Raw genomic sequence first — 18,419 nt, 5'->3', positions numbered from 1 at the left:
GTTTCTGCACTTAGCTTGCTGACATAGCTATGGCACCAGTTGTCTGTTTCTATGTGGCCCCTTTGTGGGATGCATGTGTCAGCTGATGGATCATATGTGGTGAGCGGTTTGTAGTCCTCTGCAAACATGTTAGGACACAGTCCTTCCATGTTTGCCTGTACCTATGGGACATAAATACCAGACGAGGGAGATACCAGGTCCAAGCCTTGTGGGATGCCAGTTATATCTGGTTTGTAGTCTGACATGGCTGAAGCATGTCTGACCATGTCTGTTCTGTCCTTGGTCTGGTTTGCAACCCCTCTACTGACATGTGGGTTTATATTTACGCTGGTGAGCCTATCTATACTGAACATGTAGGGTATTGTATAGAAGCCTTTGCAAGGTTCAGATACACTGTGTGGAGCACATTGCCCTCATCAATGACCTTAATGACTGTTTCAATTGAGTCCAACATGGTTAGGGGCAGGATCTGCACTTGAGGAGGCCACACTAGGTTGGGTCCGGTGTCAGTAGGTCCCCAACATCCATATGTCTGTGGTACATGCTGCTCCTTTCCATAGCTGTGCAATCTGGGCTTCTCAGGATTCTGGGGTAGTACTGTTCAGTATCCATTCAGGCGACACCTTTGTTGAGAAGGACCACTGTTGTTGTACACTGCTCTTTGGGTACATATTCTGTGGTATGGCTGACATTGAGCAGTAGTGTGGTTTGGCATTCCATTCATCTTAGACTCCATGTTGCACTAAGCCCAGGTCACCATCTCATACTATTGCTGCTGTGTGTTTTGCTTTGGAGATGTTGTCTGTTACCTCAGCATCTGCTATGTCAGGGGGCCAGCAGTCTGCTGGGATAGATATTCTGCATTCGTGGGGGTGGGGGGGTTTGCACTGCACCTGTCGGGATGTATGTTGGCAATATGTGTGTGTGTTTGTGGTATTTGTGTGATTCAGGGCATATCTGTGAATTCACAACATGGCTCCTACCATCAGTTGTGTAAGCCTTGGGATTATCCTTCGTGTCCTGTACAATTTGTATCTACATAGGTTCATAGGTTCATACTAGGCTATCCACCCTGGGCATTTGTTAGGCTAGCCAGAGTGTGTGTGGCTTTTGAGACCCCTTGCTATGTGGATATTATGGCCATGTATTATTTGCTTAGCTGTGCCTTTGTCTGGACATGACACAGTGAAGACCCCACTGTAACTCTACAATCATCCATCCACTTGGCAAGATTCCTGTTGAACAGTGTCAGTGAGGGGCTCTGCCTAACATGGGGTGGGATTCTGGTCCAGGGTGTGTGGAGCCTCTGGATTATGTATCTGTCCCACCGGCACATCCTATTTCATTATTTGTTGAGATTGACATCTCTCACTCGCAGCTCCAATGGATATGTGTTGTCTGGGGTGGAGCATGTCCATTACTCCTGTGTTGGGCATGGCCTCCTACAACAGGCATGCAATGCCTCTGTGTGGGCAGTCTGTGACTGGAGTCAGCTGGGGTGTCTACAGCCAGGCAGCATATGACATATATGTGTGACACTTTATCCTCTTGGTGAGGTACCTTTGCGGTCTTTCTAACTGCTGCAGGTGTCAGGTAAGGTAGATCCCATATGAGGCATTGTACTGGATTATGGGTGTGATTGGGATAAAGTATAGGGGCACAGTGACCTCTGTTGCCATAGATGTGACTCCTTTCCTGATACAGTGTCACATGTAGACAGTCTTCCTAGCCACATTGGCAATGTGGGTGTCACATAACAGGTTACTGTTCACTTGTGTCCCTTGGTCCCTGGTTACTCCTTCCATACATAATGGTTTACCACCTATGTGGTATTTCGTGGTACCTTGTTTGGTATTTGGTGGGACATTCATACTGTCCACTGTCTTCAGGACGATGGGGGGGGTTATTGTGTGTGAGAGTGCGGTCTGTAGCATGCTACAGACTGCACAGCAGTCTTGCCTACAGTTAGTTGCACGTGGGTGAACTCCACTGCCTTGTGCATTGTCAGTTACCTGGACGTATGGGTGTCTGTGCTGCCTATGGTTACTCACCTCCTTTTATGTAGTGTTCCAGGTTTTGGGGCCATGACACATGGTACATGGTATAACCTGGTAGTGCTGGTGTGCTGTCAGGAGCCTTGCAGCAGGTTTCTGTCACTGCACAGACATCGATGTTCTCTATTCTGGGGATGGCCTCGGGATCATGCATATTGGGGTGTACACATCTGGCATTGGTCAGCATTTCCCTTATGTTTCTTCCCACTTATGTTTTCTCGGGTGGTGGGTCAGTCTTTTCAGCCTTGCCTACAAAGGCTGTGTGGAGGTGGCCAAGGCCTTATCCACTATTCAGACGCCCAGGGGTAACAGGTGCAGGCCATCCCAAGGGCAGCTGCATGGCTTGTCAAGCATGACATCCCAAGCAGACAGACATTGGATCCCCTTGGAATGACACCAGTAAGTGTGCTACTTGCTATGACTGATCATTCCATGTTTCTACTGTGGCATTATTCTTGGTAAGGGTAGGTTGCTGCAAACGGTGAGTGTCATACCAGCCTGGACTACATAATCGGATAGCTCATCTGTGTCTCTTTACATGTAGTCTAGGGCAGTACATCTCGGGTCATTCACACCAGCATGGACTATGACTGCATCATATATCTATTTGTTTTGGAGTGACCTTCATATTTCTGTTATGTGGCATATTGTGGCGGCCTACAGGCAGCTTACTGTACCCTTTCCTTTGTTCAGTCTGCTGTGCGGGACAGCAGTGTGTCTGACTATGGAGTCACCTATTACAACTGTATCGGGCATGTTGTTTCTCCTTCTGGCCTGTGACTGTTTGGCACACCAGCTTTGTGTGCTATGTGTTGCATGTGCTATGTTTGGAGGCTGTTTCATTGGGTGTCTGCTTTAGTGTCCTCTGTTGGTGTGCTGTGTGTGTGATTTCTGCCTCCGGGAATGTATTTCTGTGTTTATGTGTTTGGTTTGCAGTTGTGATAGGTCTATGTGGGTATGTGTTTGTGGTGTGTGTGGTTACCTTCTCCTACTGACTTGTTTTGGGTGTACTGAGTTGGGGAGCTCTGCCTCCGGTTTGGATGGATGGTTGCATCTCTCACATATATTTGTATTTCTTGGGTGGAGTTGGTGGTTGTCTGTGTACTTGGGGCAGGTGTAACATTGCCTCAGGATTCACAGATTCCACTTGTTGTGCCTGGCCTTACTGGATTGCATGTGTGGACAGATTATATTGCCATACTACTGATCAGTAATTACGTCATTGTTCATGCTTGCTCTATCATGTAGTAGCTTCCTCATTCTCTTGCATGTTTTGGTTATGGCTGGTGTCCACCATGCCAGATTTAGGCACTGTGTCTTGTTTTAATTTGGGACTGCATAATCCAAGCATTCCTGGCAGTGTTCATGGAATGGCTGTCTTACAGGTTCTGAGGCGTGGCCCATATTTTGCTCCTGCACTGGACCTTTCATGGATTCCACATCAGTTTGGAGGTGTGCAAATAATGCTTAGCACATGTTTTCCACTGTGATTTCCCGGACAGGGACTGTGGTCAGGATTTGTATATCCAGTGTGATTACTATATGGTCTGGTGTTACCAGTGAGCAATACACTTCTCATCTTGACATCCCGTACCCATGTTGCTGATTATCACATCCAGTATGCTTGCCCCTTTGTGGATGTGCTACGTTGTTCCTGGGCCTTTTGGTTTGTGGATTCAATGACCTTTTGTCCTACACTGTTGCAGCTGGTATAATGCTCCCAGTCTATGTGTCTGGGTATTTGCAGTCGCCCAATATAATGTGGTTTGGAGGACTTGATATATTCATGTATTCCAGCATGGGCCCGATGCAGTTCCTGGTGTTGGGCCAGTACTCTGTAGCAGGCTATACACTGGGGGGCAGTTTTAGCCACTGTTACTTGAGCATGGCTAGTCCATGCTGCTTTTTATGGTGGTACCAACATGGGTGTGTGGTTATCCTTGACAATTCTTGCTGGTCACCCTCCTTTTGTAGCTTGTTCCAAGTGTTGAGGATGCACAGCACAGTATGAGGTGTAACCTGGTAGTGTTAGGGTGCTGTTGTGAGCCTTGCCTCAGTATTCTGTTACAGCACAGTTATCAACATTCTCCATACTAGGTGGGCTTAGTCTGCATGCATCTTGCTGTTTGACCTTATCCCTTATCTGATTCTTATCCCTTCTGGTACCTATGGAGATAGGTTTGTGTTTTGTGCCTTCCTATTCAGGGCACACTGTGCATGACAACAGCCTTTGCCAGTATCCATACGGCCTGCACTGATAGGTGCACGCCAGTCCTGGCAGGTGGTGCATCATGTTATGCTCAGCATGTCATCCCAGACTGGCACACAGTGGGTCCCCTTTGCCTAACTGCATTACTTCGGAAATTGTTGCACTTCATCATCTCGTTGTCCTGTTGTGGCATGCTGCTTGTTGAGGGTAGGACGTTAGACGGGGTCCTCAGGTGTGCATATGGTACTTGGTGTTACATTACTTGACACATAGCATTCATGCCTCAGGTGGTGCTGCAGGGCTGCCTCTGTCGGATGCACATATTACACTTCCCTGTACATGTTTGTGAGCAGGTTGTGTCACATTAGGCATCCCTGTTACTATATGGTGAGTCGGAGGGGTATCATTCCCAAGGTTCCTACTGAGCCAATGTATGTGCTATCGTTGCCTCTTTGCCAAGGCCAGGGCATACTGGGCACGCCTCCTTCTGCCTACTGGGGCAGGCTCAGTTTGTTCCTCCTCCGAGTCACGCTGTGCCTGTGGTGGCCTTGGCGATGGTGGGGGGCTGTTTGGCCCAGCCCTATGCTGGTCCTGCTGCAGCTGTTTTCGCATGATCATATTATGTAGCATAGCACATACCATGACAATTTGGGTACATGTAGTTGGTGTGTACTGCAAGGCTCCACCAGATGTGTCCAGACACGGAACCGTGACTTGAGCAGCCCAAACACACGCTCTATTACATTACGTGTTTGTGCGTGTGCCTCATTATGGCGTTCCTGTTCAGGTGTGTGTGCGTTTCTGATGGGTGTCATCAGCCACGGCTCCAGTGCATATCCTGCATACCCCACTAGGTGTCCGTGTGGGATGTCCCCATTGGCAAATGTCTGGTACAGCTGCGTCAAATGCCAGATGTGGGAATCATGGTAGCTCCCAGGACAGCCGGCACACACATTCATTATTATGCCCTGGGCATCACACATGACCTGGCAGTTGATGGAGGGGAAGCCCTTGCAGTTTATGTAGGCCCTACCCCGCTCTCCTGCTGGTGCTTTGATGCGTATGTGCGTGCAGTCTATGGCACCCAGTACCTCAGGGTATTCCGCTATTTGCTGGAAGATACGCATGTTGCTGGCCAATACCTCACGGGCATTGGGGAAGTATACATGATCACCGACATGTGCTGACATGGCATCCAGGAACTGGTGCAGTACCCTGGAAGCTGACGCCTGTGATATCCCCATCATATCGCCAGTTGGTCTCTGGAAGGTACCTGTTGCTAGTATTCTTAGGCCAACACATACCTTGGTTTCCACTGGGATGGGTTCCCCTCTGTTGGTTCTGTGTGTGAGGCGTGGCCTGCACAGCTCCACTATTTGCTGCAGGAGGTCTCTGTCCACTCTATAGCGCTCTACTATCTCCAGCTCATGTAACCCGTGGTAGGTGACCCTGGGCCTGTACACTCTTCTCCATCTCCTCACTGTGGGTTGTCTGGCACCATCTGCATTGTCACCACCCTCAGCAAGTCGCCTATGTCTCATTATGACAGCTATGGCAGCCCCTAACATTTCTGCTCTGAGTTCAGCTTTTTCAGTTTTCACTTCTGATAACTTAACTCCTGTCTTGCAGTGTCTCTTGAGAGAAACATTCTGCACTGCTGTTTGCAGAGTTTTAAGTGCTTGGCTGGCCTAGTATTCTGCCTGTGTAATTGCCTGCATCTAATTATTTTCACCTGCTAGCTCCAGCAGTATTCCCTGCTAACTTCCTAGTACATCTGTTGCTTCCTTTTTCCTCTGTTTCCTCAGGGTGGAGCCGTGTTCAAACCAGCAGAAACACGCTCACAGTGGCTTACACGCGCGCACACATACTTACACAGTTCAGAATCTGCTTATTCGGGTTTAAACGCGTGCACGCCCACGCATACAGTGTTAAACATCTCCCAACACGCTCCCACATGCTTCGTCTGCCTTACACGCGCGCACACTGCCTTACACGCGCACACCGCCTTACTCGCGCTTCATGGCGCACACACGTGTGCATACACGTCCAGCAAGAAACTTTGGTGTAGGCAACAGTGTACACCTTCCATTTCTTGGCTTTCTCATGTTTACTTGGAGGCACACCTCCTTCCTTGATACCTCTCTGACATCTGTCATTTCACTCTACCTTCCAATGACTTCCATCCCTTTCTGCCATTCCCCCCTGTGATGTCACCTATCTCCTACTCTGTTCCTCCCCCTTCTGTAACTCTTACACTACTCAGACTGTGCTCATTTGCTATGTGACAATGGAATTCAGTATCCTTACCCTAATTTGCATCAGATTGCCTACTAATGCTTAGTTACATCTCTTAGACTTGGCTTCCCCCCTTGGCAACCACTACACGGTGGCCATGTTGGTTTTCTATGCTGGTCCCTCCATTGCCATTCCATGTATTGCATAAAACCTACATTTGCAGGTTTAAAACCTTCGTTTTCATGTTTTAAGCAGCAGCCCGTTTGCGTGGGCTGCGCTGGGTTTACATCGGCAATTGCCGAAAAAAAATTATATATTTCATATTTTTGCATGGGGTTGCATTGCCAATGGCCACATATTTGGCCATTGGCATGCTGCCTATAACATATGCACCCTTTATTTGGAGCTGACATGGCTCCATTGCCGTGTTGCAGAAAGCGTGCTCAGTTGTCAACTGAGTACATTTCTGCAGCTAACACGGCTCTTACACGGGCTGTTCTTGGCTTCCTGGATTGCTAATCAGCCTCATTTGCATGCTATTCGGCTGCAAGTGGGCTGATTAGCTTAGCCACTCCGTGTAAGAGCCGTGTTAGACTGACTCTTACACGGACTTTGGGCTGTTCCTGGATCGCGAAGGCTACATGGAGTCTTGCACTACTCTAAGACTCCGTGTAAGCCTTCGTGAATCCGGCCCTAAGTTTTTCTCCTGGCTTTAGTAATGGAGTTAACATTAAATGTTTCCTAGATGAAAGCGATGTCAGGTTACACATTATTCATTAGTGCTATCCCAAGATTGCTCTGAATGGTGGAAAATGTAGACATGACTTAGACAAAAATGTTTTTAAATGTGAAAAAGTTATTCATTTTTTATTTTTGATGAAGTCTTTGCATTAAAGAGTTAGATTTTTAACACTGTATGCTTGATTTTGTGGCTTCTTTTAGTCTCTGCTGGTTTTTGATAATTTTATATTACTTGACCAACCTCTGACTATTTTCCATCACATGACCCATGCTACCAAATGTGTCACATTGAAGGGAACAGCATATTTTCTAATTTTCTACATTTTTTAATTAATTTTAACATGCATCACCATACACAAAAAGAGTAACACTGTAGCTTTTTTTTCTGCCTTTCTTTGAATGTAGATCTATATCTTATAATTTATAATTATACATACACAGAGAGTGTGTGTGTGTGTGTGTGTGTGTGTGTGTGTGTGTGTGTGTGTGTGTGTGTGTGTGTGTGTGTGTGTGTGTGTTTCTGCATGTGTGGATCTATATAATCTCATTAATCTAAACTTCATTAGATAACAACAGAAAATGCTGAATAAATAAAACAAATTAAAAAAGGATCAATACTAGAATGTGCATGTAAATGTTTTTTGCAGGTAGATGAGCCCCATGCACCACCCATTCCCTCCTTAACCCTCTGCAATTTATATATTCTTACTCTAATATTTATTTATGTATTTATTGACGTTTATTTACCGGGAAAGTCCAATTTGATAATTCTAGCCATTTTCAGAGGAGGCCAGGTAGAAAAGTTCCACAAATAAAAGAACAAAAAGTATTTATACATAGGTGAAAACTGAGATCATATTACAATATACTGTAAATGCATATATTAATACACATATGACATGTTGAATAATGCACATATTCCATCATTAAAACAAGATAAATGCAATATCATGTAGTATTGAGAAGTGTTGGCATGTTGTAAGTAGCATTGAGAAGGGTTATGTTATCAGCATGAGACTTTATTATTCACGCATAAATCAAATGTCAGAGTGAAACATCCAGGCACAATAAGGAGGAGGAGAAGAAGGGAAGGGTTGGTGAGGAAAAGTACTTGTTAGAGGTATTAAGTGGAGCACAACTGGGAGGCAGCATAAATAATGAGTAAAAGTAAGATTAAATGTAAAAGTGCAACCTATACTGGGAAGAGTGCATATTCACAATACCAATATCATGTCAGTCTCTGTAAAAAGTTAATTAGCTTTCCTGTTGACCAAATTCAACAGAAAAGAAAGCTGTCAAATTAATGTTGACTAATTCAATGGATACCAGTGTGTGTGTGTGTGTGTGTGTGTGTGTGTGTGTGTGTGTGTGTGTGTGTGTGTGTATGTGTGTGAGTGTGTGTGTGTGTGTGTGTGTGTGTGTGTGTGTGTGTGTGTGTGTGTGTGTGTGTGTGTGTGTGTGTGTGTGTGTGTGTGTGTGTGTGTGTGTGTGTGTGTGTGTGTGTACATATATATGGGTTTGTATTACGGTCTCAAAACGCCATAATATTGAACACCTCAACACCGAGTGCGATCTCGGAGTTGATATATTTAGTTAGAGGGGTGTGGGGGGGAGGGACTCCACAACAGATTCAAAAACATTTCAACAGTAGTGATGAATAATCATATACAAAGGGAAAAATGCCCACAAACAGATTAAATATTTTACAATGAGTTGGGGAGAAAGGATCCACAAAAATGCACACATAAAAGCATTTTACAACAACTAATAAGAAATTACATGCAAGGGTAGAAGATTTCCACAGCAGATGAAATAGTAGACAGTTAAGCCACATGCAGTACCAAGAAAAACCCATGCAGATGTGGACAAACATGCAAAATCCAAACAGTCACTTGAGAGAGGGAATGAACTCTAGAGCTCTGAGGCAGTATTCTTACCACTGAGTCGCTGCCGTTAATTATCTTGCATGTTGTTGTTTGTGAATCCCTGCTTGTTCTTATTAAGCAGGGTATGGAATCTCTTAACACTAATCACAGAGGAATTTTTCTGACTCTAGCACCTTTGTACATTAAATGTAGGATTGAAACACAGAGTTTCAGATATACCACACAATGTTTATATCTTATAGCATGCTTTATTTATGACACAGTGGTGCAGTGGATAGCATTGTCACTTCACAGCAAGAGGCTCTCCAGTTCAATCATCAGTGGGGGTGCCTTCTGTGCAGAGTCTGCATGTCCTCTCTGCATTTGCATTGGTATCCTCTGACTGCTCCAGTTTCTTCTTAAATTCCAAAGACAACCATCTGGAGCATTTCTTCCCAGGCCTCTGCCGAACATAGGTTCTGTGCCAGATGGACTTTCCTGGTTAAACAATTAAAAATATTCTTAAATTAATTAAGATTTCACTAAAAGTAGTTGTGAGAAATGTTAGCTAAATAATACAATTTATTTAGATAAGATCTAACTATGTAATATTTGTTTATTAAAAGTTAACAGAAGACAGTGCATTAATTGTGTAACATCAAATAATAACAAGTCTGAACATGAACAGAAGATTTGATTTCATTAATGCCAGTAACCTGGGTGTCACAGAATAACTCGACAAAATAGATTGAGATCACACAGTAATGGATGTGAAAACGTTATTTGGTCATATGAATATCATGAATAATGGCTGCAGAAATTTTATTTAATCATAATAGTATTACTATGAACAAATAATCCTGGGAAATTTAAAAAAAAATACTTTTGAAAATATGACTACAGCAATAGCTATGGTTTACAAATCAGAAAGAAGAAATAGTTCTCTTTATCCTTTAACACATTTAATAGTAAAATATTGTATTATAACTTCTTTTTTTTTCTTTCATAATTTGGTATTTATTTAAACAAAACAGAAAATGCCCAAACTCTGGTTATGGAGAAACATCTTTCTTTCTGTTTAGCAACTCTTTCAGGGAAATCCTTCTTGTCTATGTAAAATTATGATAATAGTGGCTCTACTGAGATTGTTAATGATTGAAGCAATTATACAGCTTCCAATCTCTTTTGAGTAAGACAACATAACAATGTCTTTAACATTTGGTAGAGAAAACTCTCACCCAAAGCTACACTGAGGAAAACATATTTCACTTCCAGACATGTAGCATTTGACCTTTGTAATGAACTTGAAGGAAGGAAACATTTAAAATAACAATTTAACAAAAGCCATACCTTAAGAGTGCTGGTTATGTCAATAATAATATCCATCATGTATGTGGATTTAAAATCATCACAGGAAGCTGACAAGCCAAACCATTTCCTTTATTTACAAGAAAAAAAAAATACATACCTGCACTTATAAAGATGCAGCTATAAAAAACATTGTTTTGCAGGGCAGAGGGAAAGGTTAAACATATGCCTTTGTATGTTTCTATGTTATTAATAATTTTAAGTAAATAAGAATTATGTATTTTTCATAAAGCAATACAAAATATCAACAATATAGACAATGCCAATATAAGAAAGGAAGATATTCAGTTGTAACCCGACAAATACTGTTTAGAGGTACTCTATTTTAGTTCAAGTAGACTAGCAATAAAAATTATAGACAGATTTTGACCAAGATCAGTATACAAACTATGAAGACTGTTGACCTCCCGTAATGCATTAGAAATAAGGAAAACAGAGTGCATTTTACTGGAATACTATAAAGTCAGTTCTTAATAAACATACCATGTCCAGACTGTGTTACATTCTAAACATTCATACATGTGTGATGCCATTAAAACACATATTCATATATTTAGCGCCTGCTTTTCACATTCAAATATAACTTAGATGTAGAACACCTTATTCACATCCACTTTCTGCTTTACTTCGAAATTTGAAAGTCAGGAAGTTCTCATCATTTTATGTATTTATTTATTTATTTATATTTATTTATACTCTGTTCTACATGCATCATGACTGCTCTCACTTGTAGCAGTTTCCATGAAAACCTACTGATATTCTTTTGTCAAATTTTGGATGATGGGGCTCATGTACATTTGAAGGCCATCACTGTCAAGCTCAGTTCAGGCATGAAAAAATATTCTTTAGCTATGAAAACAAAGATAAATGTTATAGAAAATGTTTCAGCTTATGAAAAGACTCATCAACATTTTACTGACTTCAATGATTGAGCATTTCATAATTAAAGTGAAGCACAGATAACCTTAATCCATTTCAAGATTCCTTGGGTTGAATTTTGGTGTAGGCAGTATAAATGTAATGTCCTATACATTGTTCCACAAGAACACACTTGTAGAATGCGATATTTGTCATGTAATGAATGACCTTCATTATTAAATGAATAGCTGAAGAAAATGTTTGTGGAGCTGTCCCAGTAGGCAGGCATAAAACATATTTTATTCTGAGTGCTATGAATGTATAAAAATATAATTCAGTCCCTTCTGTCTACAAAATGCAAGTCTATAAGCTGCAGTAAAAAGACATAGTTGTAATACAAATGTGTGTGTCACAATTTCATTGAGAACAATATTAAATGAGTACTAAACCACTTGATATCTTTCTTCAGTTGTGAAATATTTCATATGGGATGAGTAATGCATAGTAACAACTTAGCATTTTAATAGACTGCAACGGTGTATTCATTGTGAGTATTTTGTGATACAAAGCATTTCTCAATTTAGCCAGTGATGGGACAAATAACACTGGAATTCATTTCAGCATATGATCAGAACTGTACATATGCAAAGATGTCTACATTTTCAGAGGCAGGGCACTGACAAAAATATATTGCACTGGAAATGCAAGAAATACAAAAAAAAAAAAAAATATATATATATATATATATATATATATATATATATATATATATATATATATATACATATATATATATATATATATATATATATATATATATATATGTATATATATATATATATATATATATATATTTTTTTTTTTTGCACTTGTAAATTAAAGTACCAAATTTGTATTTAAGAGAGATAACTGCAAGGCAGTTTTTTTTTACTTTAGTTAATTATATGTTTAACTTATCCATTTAACAACCAGGCAAAACATATTATGAAAATTGACTCATTCCAGTAGTGATCTGGTAGCCTTGATCTGATTAAATAAATTATTCAGAGTCAGAAGAACGCAAATACAGCATGAATGAAGCTCATACTATATTCACATTACCAAATCAAGCAGGCCTAACTGAAAAGAATTTCCATATAAACTTTTAATATTACTAATACAGCTTAATATGAATTACAGAAGGAGGCAGTAACGTATACATTGTGTTTGGTGCAAAAAGCACTCTTACCAAGCTTTGAGGAACTAAGCAGTTGTTATTTCATGGACATTAATTATACCCTGACTTAGGAATGGGGTACTCCTTCCAACATAGGAAAAACCCAAAACTCTCATAGAAAGTATAAGAAGCGTATACAGAGTGTGATGTATGATAAACACAAAGCAACATGGTCATTTCCCTACATCTACTTCTACATGACTGAAATATCCATCAAGACTTTTATCATTTAGAAAAGACATAGTTAGCTGCATGCTTAATTTTCTTCTCTACCACATCCTGGATTCTACACAAGAAAAGAAAACTGATCTATAGTCTAGCTTTGCATAAGATGGAGAATGTTGACTACTGCTATCTTGACAACTGAATTAACAAGGATATCTCGAAAAATATTTTAGAAAACTATAGGTGACTGCAATTTAATTTTGGTGATAAGTAAAATTGCACTGAAAAAAATTTCTATGATGTATAATTGTATAGAAGAAACCTCTCAACTGTCCATATTTTTGCACAATGTCTAGATTTTTTCCTCATAAGTCTGTTTTGTTTTTCATAAATGCATGGTTTTCCAGCAAATCATTGAGGAGTGAAGTCATTATATAATGGCAAAGATTTGAGTTTTAGACTTCATATCATCCAGAAAATGCATGCTAGTGCAACACGAGCTATTCCATAAACTTTCTAAGTTTATAAGAAAAATGTTTTTAAATCTGTCCCTGATTTGGGGACTTTGTACCCAATTAGTTTTGGCTTTGTTCAGAATTCTTGAGCTAAGAAATTGAGAGAAATTGCCCTCAAAGAAGTAGAGCATAGATCTCTCTGTACAGAAGTTTCTGGGACTAATAATGCCTGGCCTCTTACATGAAACTTTTTCTTAAGAAATATTTCATTTATTTATGCAGTCTAAGCTGCTGGCTGTTAGTAAATTTAGTAAATATCAAAAATGACTACTAAATGCATTCCTGGTTGGACTGCATTTGTGTAAAAATAATACAAACTTGTATTCATTGAATGACAGTGATTGTATATCTACCCATTCTCCATCACATTATTAGCTGAGCATGATACTTGACTTATTCTTGATAATTGGAGTCTCAACAAAACCCAAACAGATGTTTCATTAGTCACTCATATATTTATATATATATATATATATATATATATATATATATATATATATATAACAAACACAGTCAACAACAACACCACCACCACACGACCGACAACACTAATACACAGTCACACATAACCGACACCACAATAACGACACACACGAAAACACGAAACCCCAACCAAAACCACAACCACAACACAATACAAAACAAAAAACATTCCCCACACCACCATCACACACACACACAACACAAGCACACCAAAATCCTTACCACACTAAACCCACACCCCTTACCTAACCCTAAGGTCCCGTCACTACTCCCCCGCTCCTCCCGGCTCCTAGCTAACTATACCCTTAACCCCTAACCCTCCTCTAACCCTAACCCAACCCACTAACCCTCCTGCCCCTAACCAACCCCTACTTAACCCACCACTATCGCCCTAACCCTAACTCCCACCCCTATCGGCTCCTAACCCCTAACTCACCCTAACCACCTAACACACCCCAGATCCCCACCACACACTTACCTGCACCGCACCCCGCGTCCGTCACTACCGCATACTCACACGCCTTTCCCCCGGCGGCATCCTCTCGGCGTTGGTGTTGTCATCCGTCGTGTCGGTCTTCGGCATTGTGATGTGTTCTGCCACGCGCGGTCGGCGTCGTCTCTTCTTCTTTTCGATCTCTGCTCCTCGGTTCGATGTCGGTCTTCTGCGCTGTCGACGAAGTCAGGTAGAACCATATATATATATATATATGGATCTAGGACACTTGCTCGGAAAAGCAAGTGTCCGAATCCATATATACCAATCACAGTTTAACGAAAGTGCTTTAATCGAAAAAGTGCTTTCATTAAACTGTGAAAAAAAAAAAAGCATTAAGTAAATGTTTTTGCAGGGGGGCTTTGCCCCCTTGTACCCCCCCAATGTGGGGGGCTGTACCCCCCACCCCCTACTTAAATATTCTCACTCCAAGGTCACACTACAGTGGAGTAAAGGAATATTCCCTTACTTGCACCGCAGTATGACCGGCACACCACTCACACATACCCAAAATTGTCCCTTCGATGAACAGAAATTTCGGGTATGTGTGAACGTGAATTTGACTTTCGGTGAAAGTTAAATTCGCGCAAGTGTCCAGGTTATATATATATATATATGGGTCTAGGACACATGCTCGACTAGCATATGTCTGAATCACAAAACATCGAACACACATACACGAAAGCGCTTAACATCAAAAAGCGCCTCCGTGTATGTGTAGTTCAAAAAAAAATCTATGTTTCTGCAGGGGGGGTTCACCCCTCTGCACCCCCCACGTAGGGGGCTGTGCCCCCCCACCCCTTACTTTATTATTCTCACTCCGAGATCGCACTACAGTGGGGAAAAGGGAATTTTCCCTTACCCGCACTGTAGTCCGATCTATGAAACAGGCACACATACATGTAAGCGCTTGTCAATGTTAAGTGCTTTCGTGTATGTGTGTTCGATGTTTTGTGATTTGGACATATGCTAGTCGAGCATGTTTCCGGATCCCATAGATATATATATATATATATATATATATATATATATATATATATATATATACATATACCTATATATATAATTATCGAAATTCAGTATCTCAAGACTGTAATGCTGAAAACTTCAAAACCCGAAACCACTAAAGCATGAAATTTAAAATCATGACTGCCCACATACACATGCCACATACAAACAATCACACATACATCTTCTCCCCTACACTACAAACCAACACAACAAAACAAACACACGCGCAAACCTCACATATAAGCAGGGGGGCAAGCCCCCCCTGCACCCCCCACACACCCCCTACTTATATATACCAACTCCGAGGAAGCACTAAAAACACAAACACACAAAAAAACACCACTACACATTCTACACTTCCCCTGCACAAACGCACATCACATATGTACAAATACCACCACTCTCAACACTTACACACTCACAATCTCACCTACCTACCCTAACCCACACCTCAAAACTCCAAACACACTCACACACACTCAAATCCCTACCTAAATCCCCTACTAAAACATCACTTACCTGAATCTCCATCTACATCCACATACCAGGCTGCACATTATAAACACAGGGAATCCCACTTCACATACGCACCTCCACAACTGCAGATTTGATACTTCCACATTCGGCATTCTGCACTTTTGCGCATGTGCAGTTTCGACACTTCGGTGTTGAGCTACTGAAGTTCAATATTTCAGTAGTTCAAGATGTAACTATATATATATATATATATATATATATATATATATATATATATATGTGTGTGTGTATATACAGGTCTACCTGATAACGCCAAAAGTCCACAATACCGATGATGAGAACACTGACACTGGAAGATCGACAACGAAGATAATTGACAGTTGAAATACCCGACGCTGAGAACACCGACATGTTAAGGTAAGTGTGCGATAGTAATGGACTGTAGGGTTAGGGGCAGATTAAGTGAGTTAGGGCGCGGGTCAGGTGAGTGTGCAATAGTGACAGACTGTAGGGCTAGGGGCTTGTTAAGTGAGTTAGGGTTAGGGTGTGGGTTAGTTGAGTATGCGATAGTGGCGGACCTTAGGGTTAGGGTTTGGGTTAAGGTTAGTGCATAGATAGTTGTGTATGTAAGGTTTAGTGTAGGTTTGTAAGATTTTTGGTGTGCTTGTGTTGTGTGTGTGCTTTTTGGACAGGGATTTGTTTTGTTTGTTGATTGTCGGGATTGTGGTTTGTCGGTTATGTGAAGTTTCGTGTTTTTGAACTTTCGGTTTTGTGGTGTCGGTGATTTCGTTGTCAGTGTTTTAGCGTGTCGGTGTTATGAGGTAGACCCATATATACACATATGTATGTATGTATGGGTACAGATATATATATATATATATATATATATATATATATATTATTTATTTTGCATTTGTTAACCGGGTTAATCCAACTGAGTTTGCAAACAAACCCATTTTCAGGGGAAATGCCCCAGCAAACAAAAACAAAGTAAATTTAAGTGACAATATACAAATATTAAATAACAATCACAGTGCAAAATAATTGTAAAAAAGAAAAGGCTATTAACTATTTGCATTGCAAAGATAGTAAGCAACTCATTTTCAGTGGAGACTCAAGGGGAAAGAGCCCCAGCAAACATAAGCAAATATAAACATACAGGACAAAAACTATTAAAACAACACTGCAAAGACTATATTAATTATAAAGAGAAAAACAAAAGAAAAAAAATATGAACAGTAAGGGTTGCACTGATAGTAGTGGACTAAAATTTACTATATATGAGAGTAAAAACAAAAAGATAATCATTGTTCAAAAGAAGGACAATGTATAGACATTCATAGGAGGTGGGGGGGATAGTGTGGAGAATGGGAGGAGGCTATATTTGTAGAGCTGAGGGTTTAGGAGATTAGTTTAAGCAGAGGTTACTAACAAAGAAAGAAAGTTAGGAGATGCAACAGGTTATACAGTGGGAGAAACTAAGACTGCGTGTGATCAATGCAACGGCATAATTTCAAGTTTAGTAGGTGGGATTTAAGTCCCTTTTTAAAACAGGAAAAGGAAAGGTTGGATCTAATATGGAGAGGGAGTTTGTTCCAATTTAATGAGACAAGAGTGTTTGTAAAGTAGTTTGCCAATATTCCTTTTGGGTTTATAAACTGAGAGAAGATGCTGATCAGAACTCAAGAGAGGCCGGAAGTGGGGGGTGTAGGGAGTATCATGGGAGGTGAGAGCAGGGCAGGCAGAGGGGTTGTTAAATATGGAAAAGGTAGTGTGGAGTTGCGATTGTAGGAGAAGGTGTGGAAATTCCAGCCACTAAAGTTTGTTTAGTGAGAGGCAGTGATGTGAAGAGAGTAGTTGGTTTAGAATAAATGTGGAATGTTTTGTTCCTATAAAGTAGTTCATGTTTTTGGTGTTTTTTTTTTTTGATGGCCTGTTGTATGTACAAGTCAATTTTTAGTTGCTCATCAATTATTACCCCAAGGAGTTTGGTGTGTGAGGCAGGGGAGATAGTGGTGCCATCTAGGGAGGAAAGAGAAAAGTTGGATTCAAGGTCAGAGAGTGTCAGTGGTAGGAGGAGAAGGAGTTGAGTTTTTTTAGGGTTAAGGAGTAGTTGATTGTTTCTGAGCCATTTTTCAACAGAGAAAAGGGAAGTCTGTGCTAGTGAGTGTAGTTCAGAGATAGTATTGGAGATAGATAAGAGAGTAGTGTCATCTGCATATTGGATTACAGATGAGGGACTACTGGATGAATGTAGGTTTTTGGTAAAAATGTTGAAACGGAGCGGTCCAAGTATGGAGCCTTGGGGTACTCCTGTTTGAACAGCAAGGAAGGATGAGAAAGCCTGCTGCCATCTAACAGCTTGTTTTCTGCCAGTAAGGTAGGATTGGAACCAGCCAAGAGTAGAAGGAGAGAGGTTTAGGTCTGAGAGTTTGTTAAGAAGGATGGGATGAAACAAAGTGTTGAAGGCTTTAGGGAGATCAACGTATAGACAGGAGATGAGGAGGTTGTTTTCCCTAGATTCTGCAACCTTTTGAGTAAAGGATAGTAAGGCAGTCAAGGTACTGTGTTTAGGGTGGAAACCATGTTGCGAGGGGATGAAGAGATTTTCGTGAATGAGATAGGACAGTAGTTGAGTATGTGTACATTTTTCAAGGCTCTTAGAGAGCAGTGAGAGAAAAACTATTGGTCTATAGTTAGGGGGTTCAACAGAGTTGCCACCTTTGTGC

Source organism: Protopterus annectens, chromosome 5.part0 (assembly GCF_019279795.1).
Source record: "Protopterus annectens isolate FY-2018-M chromosome 5.part0, PAN1.0, whole genome shotgun sequence".
NCBI lineage: Eukaryota > Metazoa > Chordata > Ceratodontiformes > Protopteridae > Protopterus > Protopterus annectens.
This window is presented reverse-complemented; position numbering follows the sequence as displayed.